The sequence below is a fragment of the Euprymna scolopes genome, chromosome 25 (genome assembly GCF_053919585.1).
Source record: "Euprymna scolopes isolate OS-2025 chromosome 25, ASM5391958v1, whole genome shotgun sequence".
NCBI lineage: Eukaryota > Metazoa > Mollusca > Cephalopoda > Sepiida > Sepiolidae > Euprymna > Euprymna scolopes.
This window is the reverse complement of record NC_136506.1, coordinates 37537995-37563121: the sequence shown is the minus strand read 5'-3', so window position 1 is coordinate 37563121 and position 25127 is coordinate 37537995. Positions and strand designations below refer to the sequence as shown.

Below are 25127 nucleotides of genomic sequence, written 5' to 3'. Positions count from 1 at the left end.
GTGGTAATCTATATTTGTCCGGTCAGGTTTAGGACACGTCTTTCCCAGTAGTTCTCGGGTCACGTGTTTTCTTTTTTGTTTTGTTCTCGTTTTTTTTTTTTTTACTCACGTTCGCCCCCCCTAACAAATCATATCACGCCTTGGTACCATGCCTAGGAAAGATTTCCAAGATGTTTGTTTACAGTTATTAGTACAGTTAGGGAAGTGGGTAGGAGAGAGGGAATTCTAAAGTCTACCTGTCTGAAGGAAGAAAAGTATTAGAGTAAAAAGCTTCCTGGAATTACGGGGCCTCAACAGTGAAGAGGTAAGATTTAGTTGCTAAGCGGTTTTGTCGGGGATATGTACGCCGAGAGGTCACAAATGTAACGAGTATATCAGAAAACATTCCATAAAAGTATTAGATATAGATTAGTAAAACAGCCACAGAGATGCAAAACTGCGATGATCTGACAAGGTTGGAGCTCGATTGACAAAGTAGGAACAACTCGACTGAAGACATTTTGGGGTCCTATCTTCGAGAGATAGGCTAGTGATAGATGCACCAGTCCAGATGTGGCAACAATACTCCATGTATGGGAGAATAGTGGCCTTGTAGAGGTAAAGGATACTCTCTGGTGTGAGTAGTCTTCTAGCTCAATACAGACAATTCACCTTAATCGCAACAGCATTTGCAACGTTCTCAATGTATTTGTTCCAATTTGTATTGCCTATGAATTTTGGAGTTTGAAAAAGTTTAAGGAGTTTGAAAAAAGGATTCTAAAGAAGGGTGTTGAAGAGACATCTTCTAATTGTTAAAGGAAAGCAGCTTAGACCTAGTAGCATTAAAGGTTTCCATCCATTTGCGACCCTTTCCACTGCGGTCTAAAGGTCATTTTCTCTGGTCCCCCCTCACCAATCTGTTACGAAAAACACCCGTCTAGCCGAATTCACTGTCAAAAATATTCCCCACTCCTTATCTGTGCCTAAATCAAAACGTAGATTCCATGAACACAGCTTTTTCTTAGAACTGCACGCCTGTGGAACTCTGTTCCGTCTTCCTGCTCCCACCTGGCTACAACCTGGATGTCTTCAAGTCCAACGTAAACAAATTCCTGATGAATCGCCCACTTAAGTAAACACTTCATTAAATCTCCACACTAACGTACTGTAGTTGCAATAACCTTTTTTCCCTGAGTGGCTTCCGGGCCTTGATATGTGGTGACCACCATGTAAAAAAAAAGAAAAAATTCTGCCATTGCCATTTATGTGCATCTGCCATTTATATGCATCTGTTCTTCCTTCGTGCATAACACGCCTACCTTTGTCTTCTCTCGGTCGCGTTTTTCCTTTTTATATCAGATTCTTTTAAATATATTTTTTTATATATATTCTTCGCCCATTTTGACGACACCCCGATCACGATCGATTATTTGCATACGTTGGCTGTCGTACAGCGGCTGCTGCATCTACCCCATATGCGCGTCCACGCTCTGTTTCATTGAGATACAATTGGGTATCTTTGTAGATGTTAAAAACTGATTTGAATGATCGTTAAACACAATTTTTAAAAAAAGTTTGACCGAGAATATATTTTTGAGACATAAGTGTTATAGCGCAATTTTTTATAAATTTAATAGTCAACATCTTAAGACACATAATTTCCCTATAGTATTTCTATAGAAGTTTGAAACGAAAAAAATGTACATTCTTTGATGAATACAACTATTAATTTTCAAAGTTGAGACTTTTGATTGATAGGTTTTTATGAAAAGCAATCGCTTATATGGTGAAGCAGATATTATTAGGTTAAAAAGAAAGTTCTTGTGGAATTTCTGAATAATGATTTAAAATTATGAATTTTCAAATAAGTTTTCGTTATAATTCCTTTACTTTATATATCATTTTAAATGGCGTTTTTCTTTCTATCTAATCGTTTAAATTGCAGTCGTTTAGAAACGATTATATCTTCTCTTCTGACCGTTAAATACAATATAGAAAAAAGACAATTACAAAATTTTCTTATTTCAATTCAAGCAAAATGCTCCTTAAACAGCTCACGATTTCAACGAAGCGTTTCACGAAGGTAACACTACTGAACCGGGGTGGTTTCAGAAATTTTGTGGTGGCGACGAAAGTTTTGAATATTATACGCGTAGTTGTTGACCATAGGATGTTGATAACGATAAATAAGGACCCTTAGTCGATGCCAATCCACGCACAACTGCTCTAAAACTTGCTTTCAGATCAGATGTTACGTATATGACGACTACCAGACGCTTTAGAGAGATTGGAAAGACAAAAATATTTGATAAATAGATGCCTCACAAACAACGAGGTTTGATGTTTCGAGGTCTGTCAGCTTGTGGAACGAGCTGACAGAACTGGGAACGTACAACCCTAAATCTGCAAGAATTGAAAAATAACATCAGGAACGAAATAAGGGACATAAATCCCAATCACAATATTCTGCAATCTGTTATGAATAATGTTATGGAAAAAGCACAAATATTCGAAGCTGAAAATAGGCAACATTTACAAGACATTTATTTCTCAAAAATTAAGATTGTTTGTTACATTTTTTGTTACAAAAATGTTTGATGCTTTCGTCAGATTGTGTTAACATTACGGAAAGGCATCATGGATAATAAAGAATCTATTTAAGTTCAAACCCCTTCAGTGATTTTTAACACAATGCAGAAAACCCAAGAATATTTCTCATCGTACTGCGGATTGTTTCTGAAGCACATGCTGGCGATTAAGATCAAAATAATGCATTTTCAATGAATAAAACTTATTTCCAAAGCTAGAACTTTTGACAAATATGTCTTTCTCAAAGAAAGTTTCTCTTTTTTCTATCTAATGTATATATACTCATGCTGATAATATACGGTAGAAAAACTCCATTATAAATTTTGAACTGTTGAGAAAAGGTTAGGACACAGAGATTGCGTTAGTTTTTGTGTTTTAAGATGATAATTGATATAATGTTTTGAATAGATGAATATCCCAGGTCAGATTGTAAAAAGTAGTTTAAGTGGTAATTATACCTAAAATGGTATACTTGACCAGGTAGTAAATCTGACAATTTTATGTAAGTATTACACCTGCTTATAAAGCACCTATTATATCAGATGTTTAAGAGCCTTCCGATATAGGAGTAAGGTCTGTAGAAATAAGATTCCATGCCTCTATAAATGAATAATTATCTAAATTTATAAACTCTCAGATGTGGTTGGGGTCTGAACATGTTCGAGAAAACTTATCAATAGTATTTAACTTCAGACTGAGATTCTTGACTCTGAGAGAGGTATCGTTAATCAGTTATAGCCTAAACTGTCAATTAATATGCTTTATGTTCTTGAGAGCGACTGGTGCTAACAATAACAGACTTGGCAATGGATCCAAGTGGCATGTCTTAAATTGTAGACGGTTTAAAAGAGATGGTCGAATAGAATTAAAGGCAACAGTTCCGACCAATCTGTATATAGACATAAGAGCCGAATTGACTAGTATCAAAGAAATTCACAGAGTAAAGTTATTAAATTTTCAAGACGATATATCAACGACCACGAAATGAGATAAAAAGGAAATGGCTAACAATTAATAGTGGAAGAAATAAAACACTGCAAGGAAGACAAAATTCTAAATGGAAAAGGCCTATAAATAAAAATGATGTTAGTGATTTATTTGTCTATGTAAGTTTCTTTATTTTTTATGTTTATCTTTTCGGGCGTTCTGTCTTTACGTGTGATTTATGAGTATTTCCTATACCTTATAAATGACTGTCGCTAAAACACCGATGCGTCCGTATAATATCAAAATAAACAGCAGTGACATTACGAGTGTACAATTTATTTTTTTGCAGCGGAAACTGCGTTTCCTGGAATAAATTGCTGAGTGTATATGAATGCCTAAAGTGAATTGAGACCAGAAATATAAGTAAAAGACAAAGAACAATTGAACAAGGAAACTTAAACGAAACTAATAACACAGAACAAGACATTTACTTTAATAAATGCTTAAGATGGAATCGCATTCCCTTTGGATTTCTTTAAAAGATCAATCCTTTTAGACATGCTCTTAACCAAATTGGAACACTGTGAAGAGGAGATGCTATTCCATTCGCTCTGCACATCTTTCTACAGTTTTCATTGTTCTCAAACGTTCTTCCGGCCAATGCACGTGGTATTATGGACCAAATACAGGATGTTCACAAAGTTTGGGTACATAATCTACATGGTGCGCACAAAGTCTGGCTACATAATCTACACAGTGCCCACAAAGTCTGGCTACATAATCTACACAGTGCCCACAAAGTATGGCTACATAATCTACACAGTGCCCACAAAGTATGGCTACATAATCTACACGGTGCCCACAAAGTCTGGCTACATAATCTACACGGTGCCCACAATATCTGGCTACATAATCTCAACGGTGCCCACAAAGTCTGGCTACATAATCTACACAGTGCCCACAAAGTCTGGCTACATAATCTACACGGTGCCCACAAAGTCTGGCTACATAATCTACACGTTGCCTACAAAGTCTGGCTACATAATCTACACGGTGCCCACAAAGTCTGGCTACATAATCTACACGGTGCCCACAAAGTCTGGCTACATAATCTACACGGTGCCCACAAAGTCTGCCTACATAATCTACACGGTGCCCACAAAGTCTGGCTACATAATCTACACGGTGCCCACAAAGTCTGGCTGAAAAATGTAGCCAGACTTTGTAGACACCCTGTACAATCGATTGGGTTTAAATCAGGGCTTTGACCAAAATATCAGATCAATTGAATTATTAGAAAAACATTTTTTGTGACTTTACCAGTGTGTGCAGGATGATTATCATGTCGAAAAAAAATGTTCTGATTGGTTTTGACTAAAGCAATATATGAATCATTTTGAATATTTGAATTAATTTAGTATTAAACTCAGCCAAAACTATTTAAAGGGGTCTTAAGCTAATAACTACTACAATCTATTGTTAAATATATTTTATTCGCTCTCAACTGTTCACTATGCAAATTTTTATCTTTAAGTGCGTAGATTAAAACTATTATGTACTTTTTTTTATAGGTATACCATAATTTTGACCATGGTCGTATATATAAATATTTGCGTACATGAATTGATATATATATGCATATATAAATGTATTTATGTATATATATATATATATATATATATATATATATATATATATATATATATATATATATATATAACTACTTACTTTACTCACATAAAATTAATATACGAAAGTATAGATTTATGCAAAAACTTGAAGTATTTACTTTAAAAGTGCTCAATACGTAGGTAGAGCTAGGTAGTAAGTTATAAAATGTATATCACGATTAAGCTTATAAGCCTGAAGAGTCCTAGAGTGGATGAAACGCGGAATATTCAGTGTAGCTTAATCGCCATATACATTTTATAACTTACTACTATATATATATATATATATATATATATATATATATATATAAATTTAAAGGAGATTAGAACAATAGTCTAAAGAGCTAAGTGTATTTTAATGTAACAGTGAAATTACTAGTTTAATTAAAATACAGGAAATAGAAAGTGCTCGTTGTACTTTAGATATATAATAAGCTCGATAGTTAAATGTCCTAGAGCTAATTCAATATTAAGTAATGTGATTTATGATTTAAAATTTAAAAATTAAAAAAAAAAATTTTAATTTCAAAAATCAAATTTTAATCAAATTAAAAATCAGTTTCATAAGAAGGAACAACAACAAAATCAATTATCTGTACGATCGTTCCGTAAATCCGTGCTTTTTATTGTAGTATACATGAAGTTATGTAGAACAATTGTATATAGTTTTTTTGGTAAGCACGGTCTCCTCATCAGCAAATTTAGGAGGATTTTTATTGAATTTAAAAGACACCATGAATAAACCTAGCATTAAAAGTAAGGCAGATGAATCTGAAAAAATTGAAATAAAAGGTTTGGATTTAAAATTTATAAGAAAATTAATATGGGTTAGAGATAGAAATGAGTAGAAAAAAATATATTTTTGAATTTACATAATAAATTTGATTTAAAAATATATAGAGATAGTTACCTTTTAGTTTTTCTTCTTTTTTTTTAATAAATTAAGTTAGACCAATTACCTCCCTTAGACACGTAAAACAAATAATAAATAAAGTTAAGAACACATGACAATTATCTCCCCTTAAAAACTTGTAAAATAAATATTCTCTCTCTATATATAAACTGTAGCGTCTTTAAATCAAAAATAGGCTAACGGAAACAATTTATTGCACAAGCGTCACCCTTTTAAAATTCATCATTCAATAAAATAAAAAGCTTTAGCAAACATCTAAATGACTACTTTAAACACAGTTCCTGATTTCAAAAGAAGAAAAACTAAAAGGTAACTATCTCTATATTTTTATAAAAATCAAAATGAAATGAAAAACCTACATTTGTGTTCGGTGTCTTTTCTGTTTTGTTTATTTTGGGGGGTTTATTTTGATTTTATATTTTTTTTTTCCTTTCCGTGATAAGTGAATTAATTTTAACCAACTATTGCAGTAATTAATGAAATACATAATGAATCATAAATACACGGAAGAAGCTTCGTTTCATTTCCATGGGATAGGATTACATGTTTTCATTCTTAAATAAATTTCTACTTCTTATTAACTTTGAGACGAACTATTTTTACTCGCAGAGACTAGTAAGTTACCAGTCAACATTACCACAACTTTACGGCTTAATCGATGTTTCTTTTTGTTTGTTTTTTTGTTATTGGTTTTCCATAAATGTTGGAAGCAACAACAACAACAACAACAACAACAACAACAACAACAACCGTACTATACTTTTTTTCGAGATGGGAGATACGCTTCCATCTAGCAACGCCGGTTAGAGGGTACAGCTAGTACAAAATATATTAAGCAAAAGCGATTGACGGAAACTATCTTATATTTGGGGGAGGTGGAGAACGGGAGGGTAGAGATTAATCTATAATAGTTTTTTCTGTAATTTTATCAACTGCTTTTACGTAAGTAACGCGCGAACATTTGACAGCTAAGATTTCTATAAAAGTCTGTGTTTATATTTTGTTGGGGGTTGTTTTGGTGATAGCGAGCAATGACAAAAAAGAAAAAAAAACAATTGAAGCTGGTGCGATTCAGTAAGATTATTTATCTGTGCACAATGTTATCCGTATTTAAATCTACATTTATGGATGCTGAATCTGTATTTCATTATATTGTTTTTGGAGCGGTAGTGTAGCATTCGCCAAACGACTCATGTTTTTAAAGTTTGTGTAGTGCATATACCGGGATTAGCATCACTGTGGAATTTGAGTATGTACCGCCTTACACAATCAGAAAGAAAGGAGAACGTATGGATACACGTTATTGTTTGTTTCCAAGAATAGAGTGTTAATGTAATGTCTATGGGTTTACAATTCAGTTATGGAGGGTGGCATCCCAATATAAGCATTCTGTGTATAATTATACGCGGTGTAGACTATGGCGGTGGGAGGACTTTGTAATTAGAGGGAAAAGTGGTAACTACTTCGTCTGAAGCTTATTGTGATGGTGATTATTGCGCGCCTAGGAGTAAATGTAGGATGTTATTAATACAATTAAATGTGGCTATAAAGTAGTTTTTAAATTACAAAAGATTAGGTTAATAGTCCAGTCATAATAAATTTGTATGTGGTATATGTTCTTGCAAACCTACAGTATTTAAGTCCAGAGAGAAAACTGTGACGTTTCTATTATATATAGGTAAGACCGGTTGACGTCGAGCGGCCTGCTTGTATATATATATATATATATATATATATATATATATATATATATATATATATATATATATATATATATATATATATATATTTACGCCAACTTGTTCTGGCAATCACAATTAGTTGTGAGTGTACAGGGGGCAGATTGAGCAATCCTACTTTTCATATTATTAGATGCTAGTATTGCTTGGGCTATATTAGACATAGTGGAATAAGTAATTTTAATTGACTTTTTGTTCAAAATAGTGGCATATCCATGTGGTTATTTAAATGATGTTTCTACAATTCTAAACAATTCCTTAGGTATATTAGTTAAGACATTACTGCTAAAGGGGGGTTAAACCAAACATTTTTCTTCTTAGATGGTTTCAGGGAACAGTATGGTGGGGATCATTTTGTTGAATAGTTCTATAACTTATAAGGGGTTATATAAATTACTATTCAAATCAGGTGAGAGTTTAAAGTGTTTTTTTGTGCCATATTATGTGTTATTATGAAATTAAGGCGGTGTGGGGAGCGTTTGTCTTGGGTGAATTTAATTATCTCAGAATCGATGCCTCAGTTCACTCTCGAACGACAATGGATACCTCTGTAGGGACAACTGCGAAATAATTGTGAGATAAGAGTTACGCAATCGCCAACCACACCTCTCCTAAATCGATACTGTTTGAGTCCAGTGGCAAGGGGAAGTCTAAGATAACTGGAAACAATGTCGTGATAAGCGGAGAGCACATGCAGCACCTGAAAATCCCAAATAGTCACCCAACGTTGCTTAACTTCGGTGATCCAGCGGGAGCCGGTGTGTCAACGTGATTATGACGTATCAGATTATCCTGAATTTAATAATGCATTATTAGAAAAGGTAGATTTTTGGGCAAAGGTTTTTTTTTCTGTCCGCTGATAGCTTAGATATTCTGTTTGAAACTGAGGGAACTATTCATTTAATAATCGAATTAGAATTCATGGACATAGAAGAGCGACATGGTGGGTTTCTGGTAACAAAGTTTAGTGTAACGTCTAAGAAATTTGATTTTTTTGTCAGAGTCTAGGGTCTAGAGTTATCGTGAGGCCGGAGTTGTTGGAAAAGGATAGGTATAGCCTTTTTATAGTGTTATTATATTTCCAAGGTCTAGCTCTAGTTATAAGTGGTGCGTCATCCCTATAAGAGAGAGAGAGAGTGAGTGAGTGAGAGAGAGAAAAAGAAATAAGTACAATGTCATAACTGAAACGATATATTGAATCGAAAGAATCATGTTTTGTATTTTCCTGCATTCTTAAAGTATTTGGTCATGCATGTATTCCTATATATGTTTAGCTATGCCGTCATATATAAATTATTTTATTCTTATATATATAAAGGCAATGTGTTTTATACATACAAATGTTATTAAATAGTGCGTAGGTTTTTGTCTAATAACACCTAAAACTTCCAATTCTTCAGAATGTCCATTTATCAGAAAGTCCATTTATCATTCTCCAGAATGTTAATTCTACAGAATGTCCATATAAACACACCAAGACGAAACCCGCCTGAAAATTATTATAAGAATCAAACCATAAATAATCGCGAAAAAAAAATGGAAAATATTAAGAAGAAAACCATGGAGAATATATAAACCAATCTGATCGAACTACCAAGTAAACCATTCGACGAACTCAAACAGAAAATGTATAGTCCAATATTGTTTGTTTTCACAATAGGTGAGAATATATATACATATATATATATATATATATATATATATATATATATCAGAATCAGCATACGTGTGACCACGCAAAACGCGTGTATTTATGCCGGTAACGTAAACAAAACACTTGCGTTCTGAGGGCAATGAAGTCCCTGAACGTGTTTATGATATCGCTTAGGTTTTTGAAGCATTTCTTACGCAGATAGTTGTCGAGATGCTTTAAAAAATGGAAGTCGGTAGAAGAGAGATCGAGAGAGTATTGCGCAAGAGTAAAGAGTTTCGTAGACCAATTGGTTTAACTTTTTCATGTTCGGTTTTGCAACCTGCGGTCGGTCATTGTAATGAATGAGAACTGGGCTTTTTTCTGTTGACTAATGCTGGATGTTGTTGACGTTTCTGAGGCATTTCATCCATTTCTTTACAATACTTTGCTGCAATGGTTTCGACAGCATAAAAAACGGTAATCGATGAGATCGGTCGCAGATCACTAAGGGTCAGCATGACCCACATTTGTTGCAACTCTGGCTTTGCGAATTGTCGTCGAACTTCGTTGGTGTCTAACAACTAGGCTAAGCGTTGCCGGTTTTCAAAAAAGAACCCACTTTTCATAGCATATCCCAACCCGGTCGAGAAACGAGTCGTTCTTGTTGCGTTAAAAGAAGGGAAGATAACACTTCATAAAGGACTTTTTTTGCTGTCGTTCAATTCGTGATGCCTATACCTATCAAGTTGTTTTGTCTTTCAAATCTCTCTAAAGTGGTTGGAAATCGTAGACATTACGTCTAATTTACAAGTGTGTTCTCGAACAGTTGTGCAAAGATTGGCTTCGATTAAAGCTCTTTAATTGCTCGTTGTTAACATTTGATGGTTGCCCACTATCATCTTCAAGAATCTCGTTGCCGCCAAGGAATTCATTAAACCACTACTGAGTTTAGCGTTCAGTAGTGGTTCTTGGACAAAATTTTGATATCGTGAGCTGTTTAGGAAGGAACCTCATTAATGTATCAACCTATTTTTTTTTTAATTACAGTTTAATTTTATTTATACCATGTTTCGTGTTCTGAAGTAGCAGCAACTCTACACCTAGTCGGAAGTCTAATATGAAAAAGTAAAATTATAAAAGATCAAAGGCGAATCAAATACGGTAGAGGTTGTTTAAACGGTTACATTAACTTTAGCTGAAATTTTCAGTTTTTGAAAAAATTACAAGTGCTGACTTTCTTTTTGCCGCCTGTGTATCTATATACATATATATTGCATGTCTATGCATATGTTTAGGTATGTTAGTGTATATGTGTGTGTACATGTATGCACTCTTTGAAATTGCGTGTGTGAAAAATCCATTTTTGAGAACTACTACAGAAATAGGTATAATTATATTCACAAACCTATATGCATCCACCTTACGTATTTTATTTCTGATAAGTGTTAGCTTTTGGTGTATCAGAAGTTAAATATTTCATTTATGAACCCGAGGTCCCGTAGTCGACGAGGTGTAACGTTTATATTAGTATCTCTAGACACAAGGGCTCCAAAATGATAGAGTGATGAGTATATATGTTTTAGTGACTCTCTTCTGAGCGATTGTATAATTTCTTCCGCTGTCTGCACTGTACGTCGCCGCTGACCATGCAGAAATACAAATTTATTCATTCATTTAAATTTTATTCACGTATTGATAAAACTGGTATTATCTCCATCACATTAAACTGTGTAAAACATGCGATGCTGTTTCAGTGTTGAAATGTTTTGGAGACTCATTGTCTACTCGCGTTCCCCAAATGTTTCAATCATACACGAAGCAATAAACAAATATGGGCGTTTTTATTTTTACTACAAACATGACATAGCAATTGGCCAAAAGATAAGACCAAGATATATTAAGATAATACCTGTGTGTGGACGCATGAAACATTGCTACTCTTTGAAATAGGTATATAAATAATAGTAGTCCTCTATTCTTTAAACAAGACCAACGCGGAATATTCTTTGTAGCTTTTATAACTACATATTAGACTTTGACTCTTTTATCTAGATTGTCAGGAACTGTTTTATGCCAACAGATTGCTGGTATGTATGCATATATAGATAGATATATGTGTGCGAGCGTGTGTGTGTGTGTGTGTGTGTGTGTGTGTGTGTGTGTGTGTACTAGTGTTGGGACAATTAATCGAAATTAGAATCGGGAATAAACTTTTGCCGGTATCGGAATAAAAAAAAAAAACCTGCCTATTTTCCTAAGCAAAATACGATTCCATTAATTGTCTTTTTTTATTATTTGATTTTGTTTATATTAAAATGATACCTTGCTAGTAGTAATATTTAAAAAATGGTATTCATCGATTCTAAAGAAACAGTAAAACTAAAAATCCATAGGTTGTCCCCCTTTTATCCGCTTTTACGTTTGAGAGATAAAACGCGAATAAACAATGTGTGTTTTTTTTTACGACATCGGGAAAAATAACAACTTTATAGTTAGACATTTAAAGCTTTATAAAGAATTTATATGAGTCAGATAACCTGACATAATATAGACTTGAAATTCGCTGCTTTCATAGAATAATTGATGTTGCTGTGTTTGAATGCTAGACTGTCGAGTAAAATGTGACTTTGAAAGTAGATTTATATCCTTCGACCGGTTGAATTGTTATTTCCTACACTGAATATTGTATAAGCAATAAGTATATTGTTTGTAGGTAAAATATATTTAAAATAAAATATTTCTATATAAAAACAATGGTCTTAGTTAAAAAAGGAGCAACACATTCTTTTCTTCAGATCTACACTTCAATTTCTTGTTCTCTGTCAGTGGAGGAGAAATCCTTCACGACTGAGACAATTTTTATTTTTGTTCCTTTTCTCCACATTTAAAAAACGACCCTGGTGTCTAACTCTGTCCCGTGGGGAGGCATTGTAAATAGGAACACATTCTTTTCGCGTCATAACTGAGTTACCTTTTTTTTCTTCAATTCTAACAACTGTCTCACCTAACGAAAAACATTTTTTCACTTCATAATGCATGCTATTTCGTCAAATCAAACATCTTGGAAAGGTGAAACACTGATGAATATGTAAATAATTTGTGGGTTCTAATATTTTTTCAGCTTTATATATTCAACTGATCCAAATATATTCACCTAAAGGAATAAAACAATGCTTGTTCAAAGGTGCTCAATACAAAGGAATACCTTTTATAAACAAATTAGATAAACATATAAATGGATCTGATGATATGTAAATAGTTATCTTTATAGTCAGTTTCAGCAAAAATATCTTACACGTGTTTCTAGATAAAAACACGTGTTCTAGATAAAAGTTCGGGAATAAACCTAACTTAATACATAAACTTTTAATAAAACAACCAGTAAAATCAATACATATATATATATATATATATATATATATATATATATATATATATATATATATATAGTAGGAAGGAATCCAAGTTTTTAGGATATAGTGCTCAACTGGGTAGGAGCAGATATTTGGTAAAACTGCTAATTAGTAAAAAGCTGAAAAGAGTGCTCAATACTATTGCAGAGCAAATATGTGTTATATTTTTATCACCGTTTTCTCCATAATAGTAGGTAGGAATCCAAGTTTTTAGGATACAGTGCTCAACTGGGTAAGAGCAGATATTTGGTAAAACTAGTAATTAGTAAAAAAACCTGAAGAGAGTGCTCAATACTATTCCTACCTATTATTATGGATAAAATGATAATAAAAAAAAATAAAACACAAATTTACTCTGTCAAAAGTATTGAGCACTCTCTTCAGGTTTTTACGAATTACCAGTTTTACAAAATATTTGCTCCTACCCAGTTGAGCACTATATCCTAAAAACTTGGATTCCTGCCTACTATTATGGATAAAACGGTAAAAAAAATTAAATACATATTTGCTCTGCAATATTATTGGGCACTCTCTTCAGATTTTAACTAATTACAAGCTTTACCATATATATATATATATATATATATATATATATATATATATTTAGTGTACCAACCTTATTTTGCCGTACACACACACACACGCACACACACATATATATATATATATATATATATATATATATATATATATATATATATATACATAGCATAATCCCGTGACACATAGCTTCCTATTAAGTCACCAAACGTTAGTTGTGTTATGCCAGGTCTGTATTAAAAAGTGTGACCATTTGGAAATAGCAGGTGCTGTTTGGTCTCATCCTCAAAACCATTGGGAATTGGACATTGCAGGTTGTAACTGTTCTGCATCAATGGAATATCATGTACAACACTGGTGGATTCCAGATGCACGCTGTCACGTATTACAAGGAATGGACGAAAAAACTTACTCCTTTTGCTAACAGCAGACGGAAGCACACTTAACTGTTTTGGAATCGGAATGGTGCAAATTTACATCGGTACAAAACTAGGCATTACCGTAGAAGATTTTGTTGTGAATGAATCCTTACTTCGATTTGATTTCTTCCTTGGGTTGGATACAATCTAGCGGCTGGGAGTAGTAGTCTTGCCTAGTGCTGGTGAGGTAACGTTTTCACAATTCAGCAAACCATATTTTGCTGCCATCACTATTACCGAGCCTGATTTCACAGCAGAATGTTAAATAAACACTCAGAAGTAGACCGCATCTAGGAATTAAAATAGTGATCAACCTCCAATTTCTTTTCGAAAATTGACTTGCGGAATATCCAGCTCCAGCACAAATTCGAGAGGAATATGATCGGGAAATGCAAATGTATATCGATGCTGCTATATCCGGAAGACAAACTCGTCTCCCAAATAGTCTAAGTCCCCTCATAGCTGTTGTGCAAGAAAACAAACAGAAGATTCTCTGGAGCCATAAATTGGTACGTGAATTTTTACACGGCCAACGCAGATGTCTGCTTGCAAAAATTAAGGGAATGGCAACAGCAAGAACAAAACGGTGAAGTCCTAGTCTTATATCGAACCTATTTGTAAGTACATGTCGACACATCTCTGTGGCAGTTCCAAACAGCTAATATCAACAGACAAGATATTGTCTAACCTGCCTAGGAATTGGGGTCAATATTTTCTCTCTATTAAGACGGGCGTTTGTTAATGCCATCCTAGGCAAGGATGAGATCAAAAACGCGGCTACATTTTCTTATAATGACGACATTAGACAAATGGCTTAATCTAACTTGAAATTTATATTTCATTGATTCCTTATTAGAAGTTTTCAATTTGCGTTTGCTTTTGTTGTTTGGAATCTTCCAGTACAGTAAAGTGCAATCCCTCTGATGATAATGCAGAGGTGAAGGCTGAACTTTTGAAATAATGTCACCATAAGCAATAGTAAGTAAGATACAAAGAGAAAAACACTCTGACTCTTTTATCTAGATTGGCAGGAATTGATTTATGTCAATAGATTGCTTGTATTTCGACCTTTCTTTTATGATGCCGATACTATGATCTAATACATACGTTTTAGAAGATCAAAGTAGATCTAAAGAACATTCGGAATGCAAACAAGAGAATAAGTCAGTAAAAAAATCTACAACAGCATGAATGCTTTTATTTTAGATTAAAAAGTCATAGAAGAACTATCGATATCCTATAGATAAAACTAATACAAATAAAGTAGGTCACTTTCCAGAAAAACATAGAGTTTACAGATAAGAAAACAATGGTTTCAACTGATTTTGTCACTTCTAATAAGTTACAATGTTAGTTTCCAAATCATGCAGTCACAATTACCTGAATATTAATGAATTATTAAACAAAACCACATGAATCGTGTTAGCAGGTAAAAAATGTCCACCATTTTGTATCAATAAAAACTAAAAATTACCTCCGTTTTGAACTCTCTTGTGTCTCACGATCATTTTCATCAATTTTTTATTTATTTTATTTTAATAAACAATTTTCTACCTTATCGATTTTTGTAATTTTTGGATATAATCATCTAAAAATAGGAGGAATACGTGGATACAATTTTTTAATGTGAAATTCAGCATTACCATTTCCGAAATTTCGTCCCAATAGTGTACAAGCGTCCTGACAAGTTGTTACCAACATTTTTTGACAGACAAAAAATGATATATGAAAGCGTTGATCTTCATAATATTAATATTGTTTAATGTATAAGCCATGAACAATTGTAAAAAGGGTTTTGTAATGAATTGTATTTTTAATATAGGATACAAAAGGCAATGGTTAAATATATATTGGCTGCGATATATGGGTGTGTGAATTATAACAATCCGACTGGCGAACTAGAAAACTCAACAAAACGAGGTTATGTATAAACACGAAGTATATTTTTTTCATGCATTAGCCTAACTTGCCCCCACAAGGATAAAAAGCGGAAAATTATGAGTATTTTATTGCCCTTTATATTTCTCAAAACCTTATGCATATATATATATATATATATATATATATATATATATATATATATATATATATATATACAGGGTGATACAAAAAACAAAACAAAAGCTAAATGGAGGTCATTTAGAACATATGCGAAGAATGGAGAAAAAAGGCCAAATACCCTAGTGTTTTGATGTGATGTTTTGAATATAATAAACTAGTTATGACCAAAGTTTCATTTGATTCGGACAAAACACTAAGAAACGGGACCTAATTAGAGTTTTTTTATCACCCTGTATATATATATATATATATATATATATATATATATATATATATATATAAATATATATATATGTGTGTGTGTGTGCATACATATATATATTTATATGTAGCATTAATGCATATATGTCATTAATATATAAATATATGTATATATATATCAATATATTAAATATATCAGTTGTTAAATATATATATATACATATATGTGTGTATTTGTGTGTATGCATATTATGTATTAATACTAATACCATTAAAGATTCCGAAGAAAAAAGAGGACAACAACTAAAAGGTTTTGGAAGTCGTCATATTGCTACTAGTTGGATTATGTCAAGCATTCAACATAAGGAGATTGATAAAATTGTGACACCCACAACTTACACTGTTTTTATAGCTTTTAAAGGCAAGACCTCAGACCACAACTTACACTGTTTTTATAGCTTTAAAAGCAAGACCATAATATTTTTCAACGAACTTGTACCTTATTCGTATGGAAAACTAACAACTTCAAAACTTACTGAAGATGTCCGTTCATCCGATCGAAGCCAGTAAAAAGCTTGTTTATCATTATTTACTCCCGTGTTAAATTTGTTTTTCCTTTTGTCCCTTTTCACACATAATATCTCAGTTGCAATTCATTTTATACTATCTACTGTATTTTATTCTCATGTACAAGGGTGTGCAATTGTACAATTGTATATATATATATATATATATACACACACACAAACATATATATATATATACTATATATATATGTGTGTATATATATGTGCGTGTGTGTATATATATGTATATATATATATGTGTATATACATATATATATGTGTGTGTATATGTGTGCGTGTGTGTATATATATGTATATATATATATGTGTATATACATATATATGTGTGTGTGTGTGTGTTCTCATCGTAGTTTGTTCATTTCATGAAATTTCTTACTCTCAACACAATGAATACAAGAGTTGCTCGATATTTTCGCTGAGAATATTGATCTGAAAACACAAATTCCTTTTTACAAATATGATGAATAGCGTTAAAATACAACTTTTTTTTTCTTCATTATATTTTCTCTTTGCTTTCATACATGTTCTGCGTTTGCGAATAGTTGCTTATATTTATTCAAATTTAATTTTTTTTCTCTTCAATCCGCTACAATTTCGCGAACTAAAATCTTTACAGAACAAAAGCAAATGTGATTGAAATAGCAAACGAGTAGCGGGAGATAAAAATGAATTTGAAACATTTGGTGATTAAAAATAAATGGCCCACGTCTTTTGTGAAAGGTTTGTATGGCTGGAAACTCGCCCACCCGTTTCCCAGGCAATAGAATTGAAGTAGCCGGAGACTAATGCGCATTCCTCCGATTCAAACCAGATCGATGATTTACGTGTTCCTGAATTCAAAAATTAATGTTACTTAAGTGATTGGTGGTCATGCATATAATTATATACTAAGTGTTGAGAATGACTGTTTTCATTTATAATAACAGCTTTGTTACTGTCTGTGAGGGAGACAGCAAATATAGCGTAGTAAAGTAAAAAAGGTTTAATCCAACAAACGTTAACGCCCTTAGACTTACTACAATGATGTGGCAACGGAAATCAAACACATGGCTATTGAATTTTTTTTTTACTATTAATGATTATAATTTAAACACACACGTCTCTTTTACTCTCTCCACACACACACACACACACACACACACACACACACATATATATATATGTACATATATATTGGGCTTAGCATATTGGAAAGTGATAAACAAATTAGCATATTAAGCGATGCTCTTGTGTAAACAAATTGAGGTTAGGTATTTGGATAATGTCAAAAGATTGTTAATTCACTACCTGTGTAGCAGCAGCCGAATAGCGCAACGGTTAGAACCTCCAACTGTAATTAAGGCGGTCGGGTTTCGATACTGGCTTGAGGTAATTGCTTGTCTAGCCGCACTGATAAGCTGCGAAACAGTACTGTATGTGGATGCCTATATATATATATATATATATATATATATATATATATATAGTCATTAGCACGTCTGATTAAACACGACTGGCGCTTCTTTTTTTCCGATTATCTTTGAAAACTTTTCGATTTTTTATTTCGGCTGGCATGTTGTATATTATGGCGCCAAGTAATTGTTGCTCACGCGTGTTCAATCGGTGCATCCGCTCGTCGTCAGAAGCTAAGCATTTTCCTTATTGACGTAGTCTGTATTTATAGGTACTTCTATTCATTTATTGGTTATAAAAGACATTACCATCATAAAACAACACCTATTATTCCATGATAACAGCCTACAATCGTCTGACATTAGAAATACCTTACCTAACAATACTAAAAATCGATACCTTAACAAATGCACACAAAGGCTAAAATTACGAGAAGCCATACAAATTTACAAAAAAAAAAAAAACTACAGCGACTTATTAACGGGATCTCGTTTGATATCATGGCAAATATAGTAACCGTATTCAATAACTAACAATTTCATTTGAAAATTCAATTTTCACCCCAAACAAGGCACAGTGCCACTTAGACGCAGGGGGCTACTATCGAGTACATAAGTTGCAGGGATATTATGAAAGAAGATAAATAGCAAAATTTCTGTTCACATTACACTTGAACTTCTGCATGTCAGTACAGTTGAATCCTGGAAGGGAGTTGCAAGGTCTAGCAGTTCTGGGGAAGAAACTATTATATTAGAAGGCTTTCTGACACCTAGGGATATCTACTGTGTAGAGATGAGATTTAGCTGCTTATCGGGTTTTTCGGGGATATTTACGTCGAGGAGGTTGGTTGGTTGGTTGTTTTGTTTTACGGCATATCAACCCTTTTCAGGTTATTTAATGCCGAATATGGTGATTTTGGAGAACGATTTTTTAATATAGTATATTTGTTTTTTAAGTCGTATTCTATTTAACCCATAGTTGGGACCCTAACAGGTGCATCCACTCCGGGTCAGAGTGGATCTGGGAGCAATGGCAATTAAAGGGTGGCTCCGCACTCCCTAAGACCTGCAAGCTGGGGCCCTCACCATCGGATATAGTTTAAGGTCATATCTAGAACCCCGTCGAGGAGGTACAAGTGCTTGTTGTTTGTCAGAGCATTCACCATTAAAGTACTTGTAGAACAGGCAGAGGGATGCAACATTTCGTCTATGGGACAGAGGCTGAAGCCTGGGTGGCAGTTCAAGACGTATCAGGTTGGCTCCTCTCTTTTGAACCCTGTCAAGGTGTGAGGGACAAGTAGCAGATGCACCAACCACAATGTGAAAACAGTACTCCATACACGGGCGAAAGGTGGCCTTATAGAGATACAATACGGTAGAGAGAGCCCACCTTCTTTTCATCAGCCTTGGCATTGCTCAATATATCTATCCTACTTCATGTTCCCTGTAAACGTAGACCGAGAAGTTTGAAAGAATTACTTTGAGGTGTGTGTTTGGCCATTGCTATTGGTAGTAAAGAAAGTTGCTTGTAATTATTGAAAGAAACAAGCTTAGTCTTGCGACATTGCATGTGGCCATTCATTTTTGTCCCAATTCCATTACAGATTGGAGGTTTTCCTCTAATATTTCTGCCATTTCCTTAGAAATGTGTTCATTTGTTTTCCCCTGATGCCTGTTATAGAGAGTGGTATCATCAGCAAATATAACCATCTCCGAAACTATTATATCAGGGAGGTCATTTATAAATATCAGGAATAATAAAGGTCCCAGGAAAGACCCCTGATGTATTCCCGCATTTATATTATATTGTTTAAATGTACAACCGTCGAGGACAACCTGGATTTTTCTCTTACTTAAGGATTTAATTACACCATCTATTCTTCCATTGACACTATATAATTTTCCTTCGAGGACCATCGTGCTATACCCTGTCAAAATCCTTAGATATACCGAGGGCTACCGCTCTACTCCCACCTGCTATGTCCAGTGAACGGTATAAACGTTCAGAGATTACAGTTAGGATATCTGCTGTGGAACGGGTTGACTAAATCGATATTGATTGTCGGTCAGAAGTTTATCAGTTTTAAGGTTATTAACTAGAGGTTGATTAATTATGGACTCAAATATTTTTGCGAAAAGAGGGAGAAGGCTAATAGGGCGATAATTTAATGGGTTAGTTCTTTCGCCATTACATTTTAGCCAGAATAAATAAAAAAATAAAATAAGAAATGAATAAATCAAAATTAAAAATAAAAAATCCGCCCATACCCATCCTGCGCCAACTTTTATAATCAATAAAAAATAAAACTTAGTATAAATACATCACGCTTCAATAAAAAAAATGACAACAACAACACTCGCTCCTGACGACGATCGAATGCACCAAGTAAAGTGCTTGAAAACAACACGACCAACACTAGACGCCATAATGTACAACATACCAGCCGAAATAAAAAAGACCGCTTGGCGAATCAAAAAGTTATCCAACAAAATCGGAAAAAAGAACTCAGTCGTGCTTGAATAATGATTTTCTGCCCATATATATATATATATATATATATATATATATATATATATATATATATATATATATATATATATATATATATTTCATGGATGTAGGAGATTTATAGATGACCTTATATGTATAAACGATAATGATGAATTCGAAAAGATAAACATCTTATATATCCAAACGAATTTAAATTGAATTGTGAACATAGAGGACAACAGGCTACATTTTTTGATTTAGATATAAAAATTGAGGATGGGATTTTTCTTCATAAAATATTTGATAAAAGAAACGCTTTCCCCTTTAAAATAGAACGTATGGCCCATAAAGATAGCACCTGCCCTGTTTTTATGTTTTATGGAACCATTATGTCAGAGTTTTTGAGAATAGCTCGCGTTACTTTAAAACTAACAGACTTTATACCACCAGTTTCTAGTTTAGTAATAAGGATGATAAAACAAGATGGGGATAAAAATAAAATATTTAAACAGTTAAATAAAGCATTTATTCGTTATCCTGATGCTTTTGAATCGTTTAAGATAAACCAGACTAAATTAATAAAGGAAATCCAAAACTATATTAGCAATGTATAACATGTATTTATAATTACAAATAATAAATTTATATTATAAAAAAAAATGTATATGTGTAAAAATATTTTTAACCTTTATATATCTAATTTTAAATAAGAATGTAAATATACTACATACTAATCATAGTGGGGGTGATAAGTAGTTAAATGGATTAATCCTAATCTTATAAATACAAGACTGATAAATTAAAAAATTAAAAAATATATCCATTTTAAATGTGGAAATTGATGAATCGCACAGGTAAGAAATGCATTTTTATAGTATGAAAAGGTTAGTAATTGCAATTAAAAATAGGAAATTGGATCAACTGTTTGTAACATATCTTCTTCCTAAGATTAAGGGTGGTGGTGTTTGATCAACACTGCTGGGGAGCAATGATCTAATATACTGTTTTGTTTTTAAATCCCCGAAACAGTGTTTCATGGTAAACAACTGATGATCCCTTGAAAAATAAATTATTGGTATTATAGTAAATTCGAGAGCGAGTTGATGCAGTGATTGCAGGTGATTAAATGACTTACTGACTAGATGGTTTTCTAACGAATGATAAAAAATATTTTTTGTATAGTTTTAAAGGTTAAAATCTTCAAAGACTATATATTGAGTATTTGAATATGTATGGCTAAGTTCCCTTCCTCTTATTTAGATACTTTTCTGATACTAAAGGTACTAAAGTTTTTTTTCTGATAAAATACAAAAATAATTATCAAACAACTTTTAAATATGGTCACTAAAACTAGATTGCAAGCTAGGTCTGGGCAGTCCTCAGAAATAGTGAGTTCCCCCAGGTATAGTTTTAAAGGTTAAAATCTTCAAAGACTATATATATATATATATATATATATATATATATATATATATATATAGCGCAAAAGTATTTCGTTGGTGCATAAGCTATAATTAGCGTTCTTACAAAGTAGAGAGAGAGGAAAACGGTTTAAAAATTATACAAAGAAAAGTTGCGAAAAAATATAATTTTTCTTCACCAAATCATTTTTCACCTCACCCCACTCAAAAAAAAAAACCGACCATTTCTCTTTCATTAAGTGTTTTTGTGGATTATCACTTGGGCTATGAGAACAGAATATTCTTATCGTTGACGATTCTGAATTTTGGAGATAAGGATTGGTTATTTGTATTATTATTCGTCGGACTTCTGTTCTCATCTTGAGTGTGATTTTCACAACGTTTCGGTCGATATAATTTCCGACCTTCTTACAGGCGTATCTTGTTGAACTGGGGAATGTTTCCTGATTTCGACAGAAACATTCCCGAGTTCGACAAAATAAACCTTGTAAAATTCACACCCAAGATAAGAACAGTAGTTCGATGAATAATAATACAAATTCTTCTCGTTGTTTTCACTCTCAAGTATATATTCGACACAGTTAGACACAGTTAATCAACCAAGAACCACATAAATCTATATAAAAGCATAAACGATATCAACAGATACACACTCGAGCATGAAAACAATGAAAAAATATGCTGTTGTCCTAGACCTAATTGTCACTGTTTAACTAAACACGTATAAATTCTACTTGAAGGTAAAAATAATATATTATGGGTGTGACTGCAATATATTTTTTTGTGTTTTAAATAATATCTATCCATCTATCTATCTCAGTATATATATATATATATATATATATATATATATATATATACTGAGATAGATAGATAGATAGATATTATTTAAAACACAAAAAATATATTTTTTGTGTTTTAAATAATATCTATCTATCTATCTATCGCAGTATATATATATATATATATATATATATATATATATATATAGAGAGAGAGAGAGAGAGAGAGAGAGAGATCTGCCAGAACAGATACTACACTTTGATCCCGGCCCGAAGGCCAAGAAGGAGGGTATTTATTTACTCCCCCACCGAGAAAATTAGGTACAAGGCCGATTTTTAATGTGGGAAGTGAAGGGGAATAGGGACAAGCTCCCCGGGAAGTAGGGGAGCTGGATAGTGACAATTGGTATGAAGGGTTGGTATTTATTTGCTCCCCCACCGAGCAAATAAGGCACAAGACCGATTTTTAATGTGAGGAGTGAAGAGGAAATGGGGACTAACTCCCTGGCGAGTAGGGGAGCTGGATAGTTACAATTGGTATGAAGGGTTGCCTCTACATTAATCAAGGTCTTATATGTGGGGCTTCCCCAACAAATGGTCTTTCCTTGCAGTATCTAGCGGCACAGATACTACACTTATCTTGGCCAAAAGGCACAGAAAAGCGGTATTAATTTGCTCACCCACCGACCAAATTAGGTACAAGGCCGATTTTTAATGTGATGAGTGAAGGGGAAATGGGGACAAGCTCCCCGAGGAGTAGGGGAGCTGGATAGTGACAATTGGTATGAAGGGTTGGTATTTATTTGCTCTCCCACTGTCCAAATTAGGCCCGAGGCCGATTTTTAATGTGAGGAGTGAAGGGGAAATGGGGACCAAATCCTCGGGGAGTAGAGGAGCTGGATAGTGATAATTGTTTTGAAGGGTTGCCCCTTCATTGACCAAGGTCTTATATGTGAGGCTGCCCCCACATATGGTCGTTGCTTGCAGTATCTCCCGGAATAGATACTACACTTTGATCTTTGCCAAAAGGCCCAGAAAAGCGGTGTTTATTTTCTCCCCCACTGAGCAAATTAGGCACATGGCCGATTTTTAATGTGGGGAGTGAAGAGGAAATGGAGACAACTCCCCAATGAGTAGGGGAGCTGGATATTGACAATTGGTATGAAGGGTTGCTCCTACATTGACCAAGGTCTTAGATGTGAAGCTACCCCCACCTATTGTCTTTGCTTGCAGTATCTGCCAGAACAGATACTACGTTTTTATCTTAGCCAAAAGACCAAGAAAAGCTTAAAAAGCTAATAACAGGATCTATTAACAACAGACCTTTGATCAAAAAGGCCAATCACAAAAGTGTTAGAGACAGACAGACCGACACACCGACCGACCGACCGACCGACCGACGGATGACGGAGTGACTTATGGAGTCGCTTGCACGCGACTAAAAAATATTTAAATCAGTATATATTGTCTTAAGAATAATTAGATGTTTATAACTAAAATAGGTAAGAAATTCTTAAATCATTTCTCTGTAACAGTTCCTTTATTCTAAACCTTCAATGGAAATAGTATAATATTGCTGCAAACAGGTAAACATAATACAAGGGCCCCTTCAGTCATCGACAGACTATGGATATCCACAACGGGTGACTGCGCGTGACATTTTTGTGGTAAGTGAGGAGCAATCTCTAACCAGTCCTCCCCTAAGTCGATACTGTAAAATATCAGTGGAAAGTAAAATGGGTGTACAAGACAGCTGAGATAAGCGGAGAACACATATAGAATTCCAAAATGGCCACCGGTCTAATACTAATCAGGCTCAACGTTGCTTAACTTCGGCTGTACTATAAACGGACATAATAACAAGACGATACATGATGAAGAATGAAGGATTTCGGTAAAATTATGAATGAAGAACTTGGGTAAAATTATTTATCGCAAAAAATGGAAGGTCACAACAATAAAACGGCAGTCACTCGAAAGAAAATAGATGTAAGCGTGACACACAAAATAACCTACACGCGGTCTTATTACTCTATACTCCTATGAATATATTTTATTTCATGTGTGTATTTATATTCTATTCCCTTTTTTCTATTCATTTAAAAAGAAAATACAACTTTATCTAAAAAGAAAATACAACTTTCCTATATATGAGTCATGGAATTATATTGACAGATTATCGACATGATTTATATTTAATATTTTCATAAAAAGAATACAGTAAATACATACCCCCTTCTATATACGAGGGGCGTACTTACTTATGTAATGACCCTGGCCAACTTTCCATCGCGGCAGAGTAACGAAACTTGGCACAGTTATTAGTCTTTCTCTACATAGTAACCACCCAGAGTTATGCATTTCTCCCATC

At 33.5% G+C, this 25127-nt stretch overlaps 1 protein-coding gene and 1 pseudogene across 2 annotated transcripts in view; both read right to left on the bottom strand.

Annotated features, from left to right (window-relative positions):
• LOC145247335 (uncharacterized) overlaps positions 1 to 25127 on the bottom strand; it is a 1131631-nt gene that overhangs the window by 754357 nt on the left and 352147 nt on the right. The gene's annotated exons all lie outside the window — the stretch shown is intronic.
• On the bottom strand, positions 22895 to 23045 carry LOC145247703 (U2 spliceosomal RNA; annotated as a pseudogene).